Genomic DNA, 17336 nt, shown 5'->3' with positions numbered 1-17336 from the left:
TATATTGCTGGACTGTCTACTTTTTTTTGGATCAAGTTGCATATAGATTTTTTTAATGACTGTAATAATGGTGATATATCTGGCAATGTAGTGTTTTAATTATATAATCTCTTAATTATTCTGACTCTTCCAATTGCTAGAGAATTTGAAGAGTTTCACCTTAAAATGATACCTTAATATAAAAAAAATTACATTCTTAGAATTCAGATCAATGAAAGCAAGTTGGAGTAATTTTTATCAATTTTAATACAAAAGCAGAATTAAATTTACACTAAAGAAATGAATAAATTGTACTTTTATAAACTGTAATGTAATTAGTAAATGAGTTTCAATGCAAGATATCAAATCCATATTTTCCATTCTGTGAGTGTCTTTCTGTTTCAGTGAAGTTCCAGATGCTATTGTTTAATAATCCATAAGCAATTTATTACTGTTTTTTTAAATTCATAAAAGTTTTGTGTTTAAAATCTAATTTCAGCCCACTGGGAAATACAGCATGCATAAATGATTTAGGACAGCAGTCTTGGATTTGAAATAGTTGAAATAGTTGTCTACTCACAGTCTGATATTATTTCATGTATATCATAGACTGTGCCATAAATAGTCATGTATAAAATGAAGAAAACATTGCATTATGTACCAAACTATAATGAGATAATTTTCAGCTTCAGATATATGTCACAAAAATAACATTATATTCAGCTGGATGGTGCCTGACCTGCTGAGTTTCTTCACCATTTTGAGTGTGTTGCATTACATTCAGCTGGTTCAATATTATCACATTTATTGTGTCAAGCATGAATTATTTCTAAATAAGACTCAATTTAAGGAGAAAAGAATGTGTCTGGATGGTAGATTGTTGAAGTCACATTTAATTATTCATTCAAGAATATCTTCACTTTGAACTTCAACATTTACCAGTTCTTTTGATTTTTATGCAAGTTTGTAAGCTTTTGTTGAGTAAAGATTACAAATTGCCATTGTTCATTCTGTCGTACAAAAAATGTACAAAGTTTTCTGGACTTGTTCATAAGAAATAATAATTTGTAAATGTTGTTGAGATCAATTCACTTACTGCTGAAGATTACATAGCAGAACATTAGAGAACAGCTCAGTTTGAGGAAGAGTTGAGATTTATCAACAGCAAATTCAATGTTTCCAGTTTAACTGTACACGTGAGTACTTTAGAAGTCACTGACAGTTCCTCTTCTGCCCCCCATGCCCCGCACCACACCCCCCCCCCGCCCCACTGTTGATCTATCTTTTTTGTCATCAGTGCAAAAGAGATTCACCAGACCGATTGCTGAAATGCTTGGATTGTTGTCTGAGGAGCGGTGAGATTGATTGGGTTTGTATCCATCAGAGTTTAGAAGAATGACAGGGAATCTCGTTGAAACTTAAAAAATTCTGACAGTGCTAGGCAGATAGGATGTGGGGTGAAGCTTCTGTCTGCGGAGTCAAAAAAAAACAAGGGGTCACACTCTCATGGTACAGGAAAGAGCATTGGGATTGAGACGAGAAGTCTGTTCACTCAGAACCTGTGGCATTTGCTACCACAGGAGGCTGTAAAGCCCAAGGCATGAAATGTATTTAAGAAGGAGATAGATGAATTTCTATGATGGATATGGGGAGAGGGCATGAAAAGTGCACTGTGATGTAAATGGTTGCTTCAAGCTCAATTCTTTGTGTTGAACATCAAAGAATGCACGACAAATGAATTCTTGTGATTTGCAGTGGTAAGAAAATTGGATAATCTCAACATTGAGTTGACACAAGTAGTGCTAATGCTGTTTGGAAGGGTAATTATGTATTTGTTTGTGCTTTTGAGCACACAGATTTGCTGCTGATACAGTAGAGGTAGGTGGACTTTGAAGATCTGCTGTTGTGAAAGAGTTTGCAAGATCTGTTTTGATTCAAAATAAGATAATAGCATAATAGTCCTATATTTAATAACACTATTAACTGGATGTGCCAGAGTAAGACATGATCATTAAATGGCCCCAAAAAAACCTTTGCCAGTTAGCCAAACCATGATCCCAGGCTTTGCTGGTTGTCAAACAAGGGCTTTGAGTACCTTGATGTTCAAAAACATCAATAAGTCAATTATTTGTCTAGTTGCTTAAAACTTACTAACCACTTTTGAACATTGCAATATACTTAATCAGACTCAATTAGCTAAACAAAAATTTGAACTCCCTTATACTTCTCATGCAGCCGTTCCTCTCCAATCAAATGAATGGGTGCAGGAACAGTGAGCTGAGTCTCACTTGGGCACAGGTTCAGCAGGTAGATTCCTCAGTGTAACCTCTGGGGAATTGCATAAAGTTCATCCAATTCAGATCATTGTTGGAATTACTGGAAGAGCTCAGACAACAAGTTCGGGACTTCCCATCTACACATGCAACTGCTGGCAATCCGGTATGAACTATTGGCACATCCCAGCCGGTTTTGGTTCTGTGTCATGTTTTGAAATTGCAGATCAGAGTTTTTCAAGAGAGAAGTGTTTTGTAGAAACTCCATTAGTGTGCTGACAGCTGAGTTCTGCTTATGCTTGTTTTATCCCCATGTGTATTCGTATTAAAAATAATTACCTTAAAGGGAATGTTACTCTCTTATATTTTTCAATTCCCTATGTTTCTGGACAAGTAATTGAGAGGCTGGAATCATGACCCCAGAGGCACTACTTTAAATTTATCACTGTAATTGGGCAATATTAATTAAATTGGATAATTTGGAATGAACAGTAAGCAGTGCAGTGAGACTATGCACTGACAGTAAAACTATGTAAAACCCTATCTAGTTCTCTCATGTCTATTGGGAAATAAATCTACCATTGTCACCCAGTATGGCTCCTTACAAAGTGGTCAAGTCTTCACTGCCCTCTGCCATCTGAACTAGTCTAGGAGGCCACCAGTATTTCTTGAGGACAGTTAGGATGGGCAGTACATAACCCAGTGACAGTCATAAAGTTTGGATTTTAGAAATCTCTTTTTGTTAAATATAAAAGCTAACATTTTAATTCATTACAATAGACTTCCATGGCATGGGATAAATCTATAGTTGTACTCTGCTGACTTTTGGAGCATGGAACTTTGCTAATTCATCACAAGTAAGGGAAAACTCCTTTTCCCCTCAATCTCTTACAATTTACCTTTTCTCATAGTCTGTTTATTCCAGAGGAACAAAAGATTATAGTGTGTGAAGAATATTATACAACTGAAATTAACAACCAGAGAAATACTTAAACAGAAGACCAACTTGGATAATTTCTTTCAGATCAAAGATTTTCTTTGCTAAATCTGTCAATAAACTTACCATTAAAACAAGTGAAAGCAAATTCATTATTATTGCAGACTTCACATCTGATTGTGGTAAGCATATTTCAGCAATTTAAGAGCTTGATTGTTGTAGAGGTGATGAGATAGGAAGTCGATGTCATCTTTCCAATGTCTATATTTTGAATTTACCCAGATGAAATAAGTTTGGTAATTACTTTATAATGGGAATTAACCTACACCATATATGGAAAGTCTCTAGAAGGGCATAAAAAGGAAATAAGGCAACTTGAAAATTTATTTTGGAATATGAGAAGTTGATATTTTGAAATGAGATTAAAGTTTTAAGTTTGAATCTAGAGGAATAATGCTTGCTATATCTGGTAAAGCAATTTTTTAGTTTGGGGAGAAAAAAAGCTGAAAATTTAAAAATACTCAGGTCAGTCAACATCTGGAGAAAAGTTAAGAGATAAAACAAGTTGCAGAGAAATAGAACAAAAGGAGTGTAGACCTGAGATTGAGTGACACAAATGATTGCAGCCGGTTGGAAGATGATGAAAAACAAAATGTATGTCTCGGAAAGAGTTCGTCGGAGAAGATGTGATATCTAAAATTTCTGGCGGTCAGGGAGGGAGTGAAGTAGAGAATGCTGGATCAACCACTGCAGGTAGGTATATTTGAATTTCTTCTTGAGCCCTGAAATCTTTAATGTGCCAGATTACAAGATGAGATCTTGTTCTTCAAGATTACATTGAGCTTTGTTGGAATAGTATGAGAGATTGAAGACATTGATAAGACTAGGATGGAGAATTAAAGCAACATACAGTACAAAGCTCATGGTCACTCTTGTGGACTGATTGGGGGTCTTCTGCAAAGCAAACTGATCTGCATTCTCTGGGGAAAAAAAAACACAAGAAGACCATTTCTAATATCTATTAATTCTTGTTACTTATTTCTATGTAAAAATAAGAAGTCTGTACTGTTGAAGCACATGGGAAGATTATAGTTTGCACACTGGAGTTCCAAAGGTTGTTGGGCTTGACCTTGGAATACTGATGAAAGAAGTCGTAATCATTTGAGGAGGATGCAAGCTAACTTCGAAGTTTATTTAAAATCTGTACGGTCTGAAATAGCATTTGCTCCACATAAATCTGGAACATAAATAGAAGCAGAAGTAGATCATTTGGCCCATCTTGCCTGCTCAAGGTACTGCATGTCTGTTGTATTTGTTGTATTTTGGATAGAATTCAAAGGAAATGGGTTTTGGTTAAAACTGAAAATGGTGTTATAGCAAGCCATTGGTAGCTCGTAGGGAAAGTTGTGTTATACTTAGGATGGGTGTAGTCAAAAGTTCAGAGTGGGAAATGTAGCTTTTTATAGTCAAAAGTTGGACACACAAATTTGCCTGGGCAGTCTGCAGCCCAATGGTATAAACACTGAGTTTTCCAATTTGAGATAACCTTTGCCTCCTGTGTTCCACTCTCTCTCCTTCTGATCCACCTCTGGTCCTCCCTTTTTTTTTGTTCCCTTTCCCGTACCTCCCCAGCCCCCCATCACCCATTTTCATGCCCCTCCCCCTCCTGGTTCCATCTGCCGACTACCCACACACTTCACCCACTGTATGCCCTCCCCCATCAGCTTCCATTTGCCCTTCATCTCTCCTTGTAATGATTCCCATTATCACCTTCCAGTGCATATCCTTTATGTCCCTGCTTATCACCCTCCAGCCTCTGATTCCAACTCCACCCGCCCCCCCCCCCCCCAACTGACTCCATCTGCCCCTTTTTCTCCTTGTCTGCTTCAACCTATCACCCACCTGCCTCTGCCTCTCAACTCTACCCCTCTACCTTTCCCACCTGGCTCCTTCTGGCCATTGCCCCTCCTTGGTCCACCCACTGGCCCCTGTCTCACCCCTCCCTTTCTCCTCTCTATACCGGCTAACTTCCCTCTCCACTCTCAGTCCTGATGAATGGTTTCGACCCAAAATAATGACAACTCTTTATCCCTCCACAGATGTTACTCAACCCGCTGAGCTCCTCCAGCAGTTTGCTTTTTGCTCCAGATCCCAGCATCTGCAGTCTCCAGTCTGTTGATAGTGTCTCCACACTAATGCATGCACTGGGGTCTCTCAGTTTTCAACCCAGTTGGGGGGCAGAATATTATAGAAGCTGAAGTGTTTCTTTTAATGTGTTATTAAGGAGAAAGTAAAGCTCAAGGTAGTGTTATGGTAATATAAAACAGACATGAAGAATTGAGGGATTAATTTGATGGTCATGAACATGCTCCTGTTATTGGTAAACTAATTAAAGAGCAATTAACACTCAGTAAATGTAAAAATGTTAAATGTTTTAACATAATAAAATTTATCTAAACCATTATAAAATTAAAAATTGACTATTGGTCTATTAGGCCATAAATAAGGTAATTAGGAAATTTTCTTTGGAACTGCAAATTTATTTTGCAATTTTAATTGTTAATCTTCAGACGATCTGGCACCTGACTACATGTTTTGTGTCTCTGTAGACAAAGTGAGTTTCATTGAGCCATCAGACTGCTCTGGGAAAAGACAAGGTGTAATTTGAGTTTCCATTCTCAGAATGCTACCAGGCTATATGAGGCTGCAAATATCATTTTATTATTTAATTTAGAACTGAATGTTTGACTAATTTGAGTTAACTATGCACATTGGGGGAAAAACCTCCACATTCTATTTCAAATTTCAACCAAATTAAAGCCTTCATAGCCTTGGTTCCTTTAATTTCATTTGTGAGTAAAACGGTCAGAAGGTTTATCGAGGCGTATTCCAAAGTTGTGTTTATGAGCAATGCTGCGGGAGGTGAATTATTACTGAATAAGAATTATGATGAAGAGTCAAAAATAGTTTTCTTCCTCGGTAGTAATAGTTTGCTACTATTTCTGATAACAAGCCTTTTGACCTTTATCACCTGATAATGGTGTAAATGAGAATTGGTGTAAACCAGGTGATAGGAACACTAATCCTTTTTTGCTGTTAAGGATGAAAGTAGGATGCTGCATGATGCAGAATGTGGGGAAGGGTAGAACTGTTACATCAAAAGCTGAAAACTAAAAGAATAAACAAAGCCAACAATGAATATTTAATTACCTATGCTGTCTGACAAACCAGTCATTTCAGCTTTGCCAAGTGTAATGATTCTCCAAGGGTTAAAATTTGAATAGCCATCTGTGGTGTTAAGATTTTTAATGTTTTACTTCTCACCATTAGCAGCTTTGTGTTAGAAGATTGTAACAGCTTTACGGGATATAATTAATAATAGGACCACTAACTATAACAGAGTAAATCTGCTGATGTCTGCACAAAACAAATCTACTTAGCAGGAATATATGGTGTTGAGCAGTATCCCGTTAACAGTACCGAAAAAAATAGCTGAGTATGAAATCACTTATTGGAGTCATACATGGTTAGGTTGTATTGTCCAAAAATACGTCAAATCTGTCAAACTTTAAAATTCTGCTAATGGTTACTAAAAGGTAGATTGATGAATGGAGCCGTTGTATTGCAGTCAGGAACGAAACTATGCAATCTTGCTAATTTACACCCCCCCCCAATCATTGCTCTACCTAATTGACTAATCTGAAGTCATGGGTAAGAAGGACTATTTTTAATAAGAAATTGTCCTAGTTTTCCTACCAAATTGCCAAATAATTTATTACCAACTATTTGTCTGTAGCTGCAGAGTCGAAGTGGAAACATGCCAAGGCTAACATACTGTATTTAATCTGAGCAGGTAAAATTAGAAATAAAGTTTCAACAACTTATTGTTGTGCAGAGGACAATGAGATGTAGCTCTGTTTTGGAAGGCAGATGTTAAATGAATTTACTGCATTGCTTTTCATGGTTTATTGAAAATTAACAATATGTCCATATTGCAATTTTACTTTTTGATGGGTCATATTTGAATGCATTTGAGGAGAGATTGCAGTGCCTTAAATAATGACAATTATTCTCAAAAATCTTGACTTTATGCTGAGACTGTTGTCTTACATTTAATGAAGTCAGATTGAGAGAGAGAAGATTTTGTTTTAGATCCCACTTGGGAAAACAGCATCTCATGTTGTAGGTTATTAAGTCTGACAATTTTTATTTTCCTTCAAATGATTGTTATGTTGGTCTTTCTGTTTATGAGTGGTCCTGTTTCTCCATGAAGTTAAAAGCCTCTAATATTTAATTAACTTTGTCAGCTTCAGTGGCTATGATTCTACTTATTGGCCAAGATCTTGTCAGCAGCCCCTTGATTTGGGGATATGTGTACTGTGATTCACTGATGGATCTTGAGCTAGCTCTGTAATCTATCATAGACTTGCAGATTCATCTGTAGAAATTGGAGGTGTTTACAAATGGGGAAACTTGGCCACTGGCAGGAGTTTGCATTCCTTTCCTATGTACTATGTTTTACATAGTATGACTTCAAGTGGAAAGCATTTGTCTGTGAGACAAACATGCTTTGAGAATTTTGCCAACATCAAAAATGATATTGTGGCTCACCCTTCCCAGCTTGTGATTTCTCTGTTTCCATTAGGTATGCCATCAGTGTGCCTGCCTTTGTTTATTTCCTTTGACTATCTTGCCATCTCTGAGCAGCTAATATCTAAGGTGAATAATAAATATAAACTGCTCTTGAATATGCAAAATTATAGAATGAAAATAGTCACATTAGCAACTCATTTGACCCCTCGTAGATCTGGTTGTAATTCAATACTTGAGTTGCCTACACTTGTTGCTCACTTCTTTTGCCCTACCCATTTTACTTACGCAGATATTTATCTAATATACTTTGAAGTGCTTCATTTGATGTTGGCCCCAAATGTTATTTTTGACATGAAAACCTGAAATACAAACAAGGAATGCAGGAAACAATCAGCAGGTAAGGCGCATTTGTGAAAGAGAAACAGTTAATGTCTCAGGTCAAGGATTCTTTGTCAGAACAGGTTATTTATAACATTTTTAATAATGGCTTGTGTGAGTAGCCTTCTGCTTTCTATTTCTAATGTTAAATTTATGCCTGCCTTTTATTAATTAGTAATGTGAAAATTATTCGTTATTTACTCTTTAAAGCTGCTTTTAGACTTAAACTATATTCATTGCAGACAGTATAATCCTAATTTTTGGAATAGCTCTTTATAATCATTTTCTCTTGTGCAGATATGCAACATTAATTCATGAAGATGATATTTTTATTGTTTTTTCCCCTTGATTTTTACATTCAGCTAACCAAAATTTCATTCAATACTCTTCTATGACCTGGACAATTTGTTGTCCAAATTCATCAGTGCTCCACCCTTTTCATATCTACTATGTATATGGGTTGAAGGTAGTGTTGTAAGTTGATAAATGTTGAGGTTAAATTAAATCTGTTTTCTTCTGTGATTTCCATGACATTTTAGATAACTCCATGCAGTCATTACTTGGAAGTACATAAATTAGTTATGTTAGTTTATGGAATACTGCAACTGAGTAGTTAAATTACTGGATTTGCAATACAGAAATATTAACTAATGATCTAGAGATGCAAGTTCATATCCCTCTGATGGGCATTCTAAATTCAGTTAATTAAAAATCTGGAATAAATACCACTATCAGTGATGGTGATCGTGAAAATACTGGATTGTCATAAAAACTCATCTGATTCACTAATTTCCCTCGGGAGAGGAAATACATCTTTATCCAGTCTGATCAGTATGATTCCAGACTTGCAGCAATCTGGTTAACTGCTTCCAAAATGGCCTATCAGGTGCAGTTCAAGGGTAGTGAGGAATGACTGATAAATGCTGGCCTTCCCTGTGATGTGCACATCCTGCAAGTGAATAGTAAGGATGTCTTAGTGTGAATAAAACTTTCATGGTCAGTTCATACGTTAGTTGATTATAGATTAACAGTGCTGATTTCTACAAATTAAATTTTCATTCATCATGAAGTATATTAATTAAAACTGAACTTCTCATGACAAGGCATTTCAATAGATGAGCAAATGGTATTGAAGTGCCACCATTCTTTTCCATACTCTCAGTAGTCAGTTAATTGTTCATAATATTCATATTGTGGATGATACCTGCTTTTGTAGGGAAGCTGCTCCAAGTCAGCCAACCTACATCACACTACTTACTAGAATCTGTCAATGGTAAACCCACTGCTCCTCACACCAACAGGGACAGAAAACCAGACACAGATGCAAGAGGTTGGAAATGGGAAGCATTACGTATATTTGTGCATATTTTGACCATGCTTTCGGAATCCAAGTCGTCCCAGGCAACACTCAAAGTTTGGATTGAATCTTGGGCTCCGGAGCTGTGCAGCAGCACACTACCTACTGAGACACAATGACCCTAATAAAACATCAGCAACAAATATACTTTAGTTTCCCCAAAGCTTCATGTGAATTACGGTTGGGCGGGGGAGGGGGGCGCGCAGGGAAGAATCCAAAGATTTCAATAGATGGATGCAGTATTGATTTTAATTATCTAAATAATTATTTCCTCAAAGCAAGAAATTGGCGTTCAATAAAAGTTTTAGATTCACAATGATGTTCAAGAGAGGAGGCAGCCAACCAAAGTTTTGTGTAGTACTGGCTCTTTGAAAGAGCTGATATACTTCAGTTTTTGATGCAACAGCACGTTAATCAGAGATGAATGTTAGCCATATGCTCAGTCTACACTTTCCTTCCACTGTAAAGTTACATCCCATTAAGTTTCTTGTGCGTGATATGTGCACAAATATTCTCCCAGCCAATTAAATTTTGATTCATCATAATGTACTGTAATTAAAACTGGTCTTTTCATGATAAGGAGTATCAATAGATGAAAAAATAATACTGAAATGTCACACCATTCTTTTCCATGCTTTTGTTTATCCTTGTTGCTCCAGTTCACTCCCACATCCCAAAGATATACTGGTAGATTAATTGGCTGCAGTAAAAAGGAAAAGAAAATGCCCACAGTGCAGATGAATGGCAAGAGAATGGAGAGGAGTTGATGGACATGTGAGAAAAACTTTAGTCATGGGTTTCACACTGAGTTCCCAATTCCTATAGTAGGGACTAATTAGATGCATTAAAAACCTTTTGTGCATGATGCATAAAAATGTCGGGAGCATAATCTTGGATACATATGCCAACAAAGTATTAATATGGGAATATCTGGTCTGGGGTTAAGTAAAGGCACATGGCACAAGTCCATCAACTGAAACATGTTGGCATAAAAGTCAGAAAATCAAGTCAGGAGCTGGTCAATAAATGGTTAGCTAACTGAAGTGTATGGGTTTATATCATCAGTAAGTGGATCAAGGTGCATTGGACATCATACCACCATCTTTCATCAGAACATAACATGAATATACATCTTGTCATGTGCAACATGATTTGCACCGGTTGCTGTGGAGGTAATTAACATTGACATAAAGCACATTCCCAAGAAATATCTTAACACCTTCATTCCTAGCCCAAGTTTCCTAATTCAGCTGTGATCTTAGTAGAATAAACCACACAAGTCAATTCGAATCATGTTCTTGTATTTTAAATATTCAATTTTATGACTATCAATTTGACTTATTCACCACAAAATGCTTAGTCTGTGTTCTTCCAGGATAGAGCTTGGCAGACAGTTATGCCTTCTGAGTGTCCACTCTCTGCTAAATGATCTTTGTGCTGAAGTCCATGTATCCAGCTACTTTCTGTTGCAGATGCTAACTGCTGCTCATGTGGGTCAGATAAATTTTGATTCATCATAATATACTGAAGTTAAAACTGGTCTTCTCATGATAAGGAGTCTCAATAGATGAGCAAGTAATATTTAAATGTTTGGATGGCTGGGAGACAATCTGGATATTAGTTCACACGAGAAACTTCACGTGAAGTTCCTTGTGTTAAATACATATCCATGGACTCCCATATTACAAGTGAACGTAAAACAGGTGGGAATTTGCTAATTTAGTTTCCTCAGCCCTTGCATTCCAAATGAATGCCAGCTCCAATCATGTTGAAGGAATTTTAATTTCCATGTTGTTAATAGAACTGCGATGTTATGTTGTGAATCGGGATAAACTATTTTTAAAGGTGTTAAAGACAAACTAATCTTAATTTCTGTTTCTGGAGAAGGAACAATGTTGTATGAAAATATAAACAGCATTTTTATTAAATACCATATTTTGTGATTGTTTACATAAGCTGGCAAATAACATGTCAGTTATAATCAATATTTATGCAGAATATGAGTTCACTGAGTTTTACATGATCCATAAAATTGTGATGTTTGACAATTGTTGCAGGTGTTCCTATAAACACACTTTATGTAGCTACTGTATGTGTATTTGCACCCAGATTTTGAAATATCTAATATTGTGATAAATATCTTTAAAAATGAACCATAGTTAAAAACTTTAATTGAGAATTTAATCACAGCTGCCCACTTGAAATAAAGTCATAAAACATACCACCAAGTAACTATTATTGAATATTTTTTGAGGTTCATGGTGAGTGTTTAAGCAAATGTGCAGTTAATTTGCTTTTAATTTGCTCTGAGTGATGGTACTCTTGTTTCTGAATCATGGTTTTCAGACCCACATCAGGGCTTTAAGCAAGTAATCTAGATTTACCTTTCACTGAACAGCTGAGGAAGTTCTATAGTGTCTAAGCTGTCAAGAAACCATTATGATGTCATGCTTGTTTTCTCATGTGGAGTTAAAAGTTCCCCAAGTAGTATTTAAAGATAAGTAGGGGTATTCCTGTTGTCCTGATCAATATTTATCCCTCTATCATCTTTGTTTAATCTTATCTGGTTATTTATGTCAATGTATATAGGATCTACCAACAGTGAAATATTTGAATCTTGGCTTTGGGGGAATCATTGAATATCCATAGAGGTGTACCTCAATAAAGTTGTTAATCCTGAGAGTAGTGTTACTTGAAGGAAAATTCTCTTTTGCCACTTTGAAAATCTGCTGTTCACATAGACGGAAACATGAAACAATATAATTGATAGATTGAATGAGCAAAACAAGTGCATGAAATGGATTTCATTGTGGAATAATGTTATCCCATTTGGACCTGAGAAAGGTAGAACAATATGTTTTCTAAATGTTGAAATGCAAGAGAAAGTGAAGGTTAAAAATGGATCATAAAATTGTTATGGTCTGTTTCCTGGGCCTCTGTACCTCTGTCTGCAACTGGATCTTTGACTTATCAGGAGACCACAGTCAATGTGGATAAGTAATGACATTTCCTCCTCACTGACAATCAACACTGGTGTACCTCAAGGATGCATGCTTAGCCCACTGCTTTACTCTCCCTACACTTATAACTGTATGACTAGGCACAGCTCAAACACACCACTGTTGTTGGCAGAATCTCAGATGGCAACGAGGAGGCATACAGGAATGAGATAGATTGGCTGGTTGAGTGGTCAACCACCTCACACTCAACATCAGCAAGACCAATTGATTGTGGACTTCAAGAAGGGGAAGTCGGGAGAACACACACCAGTCTTCATTGAGGGGTCAGCGGTGGAAAGGGGGAGCAGCTTCAAGTTCCTGGGCGTCAACATCTCAGAGGAGCTATTCTGGGCCCAACACATTGATGCAATCATGAAGAAGACACGCCAGTGGCTCTACTTCATTAGGAGTTTGAGGAGATTTGGTATGTCACCAAAGACTCTTGCAAATTTCTACAGATGTACTGGAGAGCATTCTGACTGGTTGCATCACCACCTGGTATGGAAGCACCAATGTGCAGGATTGAAAGAGGCCGCAGGGAGTTGTAGACTCAGCCAGCTCCATCATGGGCACAACCTTCCCTGCCATCGAGGACATCTTCAAGAGACGGTGCCTCAAGAAGGGGGCATCATTAAGGACCCTCACCATCCAGGACATGCCCTCTTCTCATTACTACCATTGGGGAGGAGGTACAGGAGCCTGAAGACCCACACTCAACATTTCAGAAACAGCTTCTTCCCCTCTGCCATCAGATTTCTGAATGGTCCATGAACCTGTGAACACTATCTCATTATTCCTCTTTTGCACTATTAATTTATTTTTTGGCAGTAACTTATAGTATTTTTCTGTCTTACACTGTACTGCTGCCAGAAAACAACAAATTTCATGACATATATTGGTGATAATAAACCTGACTCTGAGATTCTATTTATCTAGAGTAATAGAATACAAAAGAATAGAAGTCATGCTACAGGTAAACAAATAATTAGTTGGATACCAATTCTGGACCTGCAGTGAGTGCAGCACAGATTGATCAGAACAGTTCTTGGATTCCAGGAGCTAAATGATAGGATGAAATTGCATAAAACAGGCTGTATCTCCTGCAAATTAGAAGTTTACAGATGATTTGATGAAGTTTGAGTAAGAATTAGTAAAGTGGATAGAGATGGAAACTACTTGAGCAGGCTGGAGAGACTAGGGTAGAAGCATGGATCAAATTTCTCAGGAGTGTAATAAGAAAAGCATTTCTCTGGACAAAGGAATAGGCTTGGAGGCTAAATGCTTTTCTGTTGATCTTATGTCCTGTGAATAGAAATTTGAATTATGTAAGAAGCATAAAGCAAAAGCATATGGAGTTTTGTGTTGATTTTTGAAGAAGTTCCAGAATGTGTGGCAAAACAGCTTGAAACAGTGGTCAAAAAATCATGTGGGTGGGTTGAAAACTGGTTTGGGAAGTTCTTGAACACAAGTCATTGCAATTTCAGTTTTTTTCTGTTGATATTTTGGGAGTATTTTTAATATTTGCCTTTTATTTTAGCAATATTTTCTTTATTTTAGTGTGTATTGACTTGGTTTGTACGTATTAACATATCATTCCAAAGAGGACATGCTGACAATCATGTTAATCTAGTGCATACTTAAACTAATCAATAAAATCAGGTTTGCTGATTTGTTTAGTGCTTAGTGAAAGAGTAACAGTCTTATGGAGTGATCCTTCGATGTACAATAATCAGAGTTGATGATGAGTGATAAGTGGATGTTGTAATAGGTTTAATATTGCAGGTGATTGTGTAATGAGATTGCATTTTGAAATGACAATATGCAAGAGTATTGCTTGCAGTTGTATTGTGGTTATATCAACATCCACTATTTGGAAAAGTGAATTTTCCTTTTCAAAATTTCTCTCGAGGTTATTATTATTACTTAAGCAAAACATATGATTTGAGTAAAGCAGAAATTAAATTGTAAATCCTCCTTAATAGACAGGAAATTGTTCTGTTAGCGTGGTGCCAATACACCCCATTTTGCACTACCACACAGTGTGCTGATTAATTATGGTGTCCTTTGCCCTGGATTCCAAACACTCTCTGGTGTGCACCCTGCTATACTCCACTCAGGCTGCTTGCTGTTGTGCAGGGAACACACCATGTCCCTTTTTAAATAATAACCCGTGGAGAAATGTTCAAAACAAAACACTTCAAGTGGTGGAAGCTGTTATAACAAATAATACTCTCATACAGTATGTTATCACCTATATTGTAAGTGTTAGACATCCTAACAATTAGCATCCTTATTTTTTGAGGTGCTCCTTTCAGATGTGTTAAAGTGCTATGTTTTGCCATTGTGCCTAAAGCCGATTGTTTGTCCCTCATAGGCAGCCACTGCATATTGAGGTGGTGGCTCACTCCATTTTGAACCATACGAGATAACTAACTATTTTCACTGCTGTTGGAGGACTGAGTCCCCAACAAGTTTCATGGAACAGCAAAAGGGGGGAGGGGTTGTTTGTGCCAGGGTCCCAGTATGGCAGCACTGTCTGTAATGCATCTCTGTGTATATAATGTTGCATTGGTTCTATTTAGTACTGATTGCACTAATGTGCTTGTTCCTGGAATGCATCCTGAACAGTAAATGAGGAACACGTGTAATGTAAAAATGAAAATTATTTTAATTTAAAAAAAAGCAACTTGAATTTTCTAGTTTCTGAATTTTGTTCTCTGAGCAAAACATGTAAACTCAGAATAGTTTTCATTAGCCAGAACTATCTGTCGCTCTATCTCTAGTCTCCTGGGCATTCCGCATCATTATAGTGGATATGTCTTTAACAATAGGACTTAAACACTCTAGATTTCCCTCTCTCCTTCATTCCCTCCGTCTCCTGCAATCCTTTCCTCCTCTTACATTCTCCTCAGTATATCTCTTTGAAATCCCCTTTATTTTTGACCATCTTCCTTGGGCTTCTGTGAAACTCTTCTACTTTTAAAGCACAATGCAGAATACAGAGAAGATGGTTGGTGGCACACTAGTCGGAGACATTTACAGACAAGTTTGAAATAGAAAATAAATTTTGAAGCATAGATATTGATCAGAAGAAAATGTAGCTTTATAGTTAAACTTTCCTTAGCTGTGCTAATTTAATTTAATATTATTAAAATATCTATTGAAAATTCAGATAGGATCAGCAAGCTGCTGCGAGTCCTTATTTTCCAGCTGTGTGTACTATAGAACATAGAACAGTACAGCACAGTACGAGCCCTTCAGCCCACGATGTTGTGCCAACCTATATAAAACTACTTCATGATCTATCTTACCATTCCCTTCTACACAGCCCATAACCCTCTGTTTTTCTTGCATCCATGTGCCTATCCAAGAGTCTCTTAAATGTCCCTATTGTATCAGCCTCTACCACCGCCCCTGGCAGTGCATTCCAGGCACCCACCACTTTGTTTAAAAGAAAAGCCTGCCTCTGACATCTCACTAAACATTCCTCCACACACTGTAAATGGATATACTCTAGTAATGGCCTTTGCCACACTGGGAAAAAGGTGCTGGCTGTCTACTCTATCTATGCCTCTCATAATCTTATGCACCTCTAACAAGTCACTTCTTATCCTCCTACGCTGCAAAGAGAAAAGCCCTACCTCACTCAACCTTTCCTCATAAGACATGTTCTCTAATCCAGGCAGCATCCTGGTAAATCTCCTCTGCACCCTCTCTGAAGCTTCCACATCCTTTCTATAATGAGGCAACCAGAACTGAACACAATACTCCAAGTGTGGTCTAAGCAGAGTTTTATAGAGCTGCAACATTACCTCACGGCTCTTGAACTCAATCCCCCAAGTAACGAAGGCCAGCACACCATACGCCTTCTTAACCACCCTATCAACTTGTGCGGCAACTTTGAGGGATCATGGATTTTGACCCCAAGATCCCTCTGTTCCTCCACACTGCTAAGAATAACCTTGTATTCTGCCTTTTAAAATTTGATCTTCCAGAGTGTATCACCTCACACTTTTCTGGTTTGAACTCCATCTGCCACTTATCTGCCCATCTCTGCATCCTGTCTATATCACATTATAACATACGATAACCTTCCACTCTATCCATAGCACCTCCAACCGTTATGTCATCTGCAAACTTACTAACCCACCCTTCCACCTCCTCATCGAAGTCATTTGTAAAAATCACACAGAGTAGTGGTCCCAGAACAGATCCCTGCAGAACACCATTAGTCACCAACCTCCAGGCAGAATACGCTCCATCTACTACCACCCTCTGCCAGCTGTGGGCAAGCCAATTCTGAATCCACGCAGCCAAGTATCCATGGATCCCATGCCTCATGACTTTCTGGATGAGCCTACCATGGGCAACCTTATCAAATGCCTTACTAAAATCCATATACACCACATCCACCGCTCTACCTTCATCAATTTCTTTTGTCATCTTGAAAAACTCAGGCTCGTGAGGCACCCCCCTCACAAAGCCATGCTGACTAGTCCTAATAAGACTTTGCTTCTCCAAATGTTCATAAATCCTGTCCCTAAGAATCCTCTCCAATAGTTTGCCCTCCACTGACGTAAGACTCACTGGTCTATAATTCCCAGGATTATCTCTATTACTTTTATTGAACAGCAGAACAACATTTGCCATCCTCCAACCCCCTGGTACTACTCCTGTGGCCAGGGAGGATGCAAAGATCATCGTCAACGCCCGAGCAATCTCTTCCCTCAATTTCCATAGTATCCTGGGATATATCCTGTCCGGCTATTAGAAAAAGTCCACCTATTAGAAAATTTTGAGGTTAACTAAAAAGAGAATTA

At 37.6% G+C, this 17336-nt stretch overlaps 1 protein-coding gene across 5 annotated transcripts in view; it reads left to right on the top strand.

Annotated features, from left to right (window-relative positions):
• The window catches only part of tbc1d22a (TBC1 domain family, member 22a), a 243135-nt gene that overhangs the window by 201132 nt on the left and 24667 nt on the right, over positions 1 to 17336 (top strand). The gene's annotated exons all lie outside the window — the stretch shown is intronic.

Source organism: Pristis pectinata, chromosome 19 (genome assembly GCF_009764475.1).
Source record: "Pristis pectinata isolate sPriPec2 chromosome 19, sPriPec2.1.pri, whole genome shotgun sequence".
Taxonomy (NCBI): domain Eukaryota; kingdom Metazoa; phylum Chordata; class Chondrichthyes; order Rhinopristiformes; family Pristidae; genus Pristis; species Pristis pectinata.
Note: the sequence above shows the minus strand (reverse complement) of the source record. Positions and strands in the feature narration are given on the sequence as shown.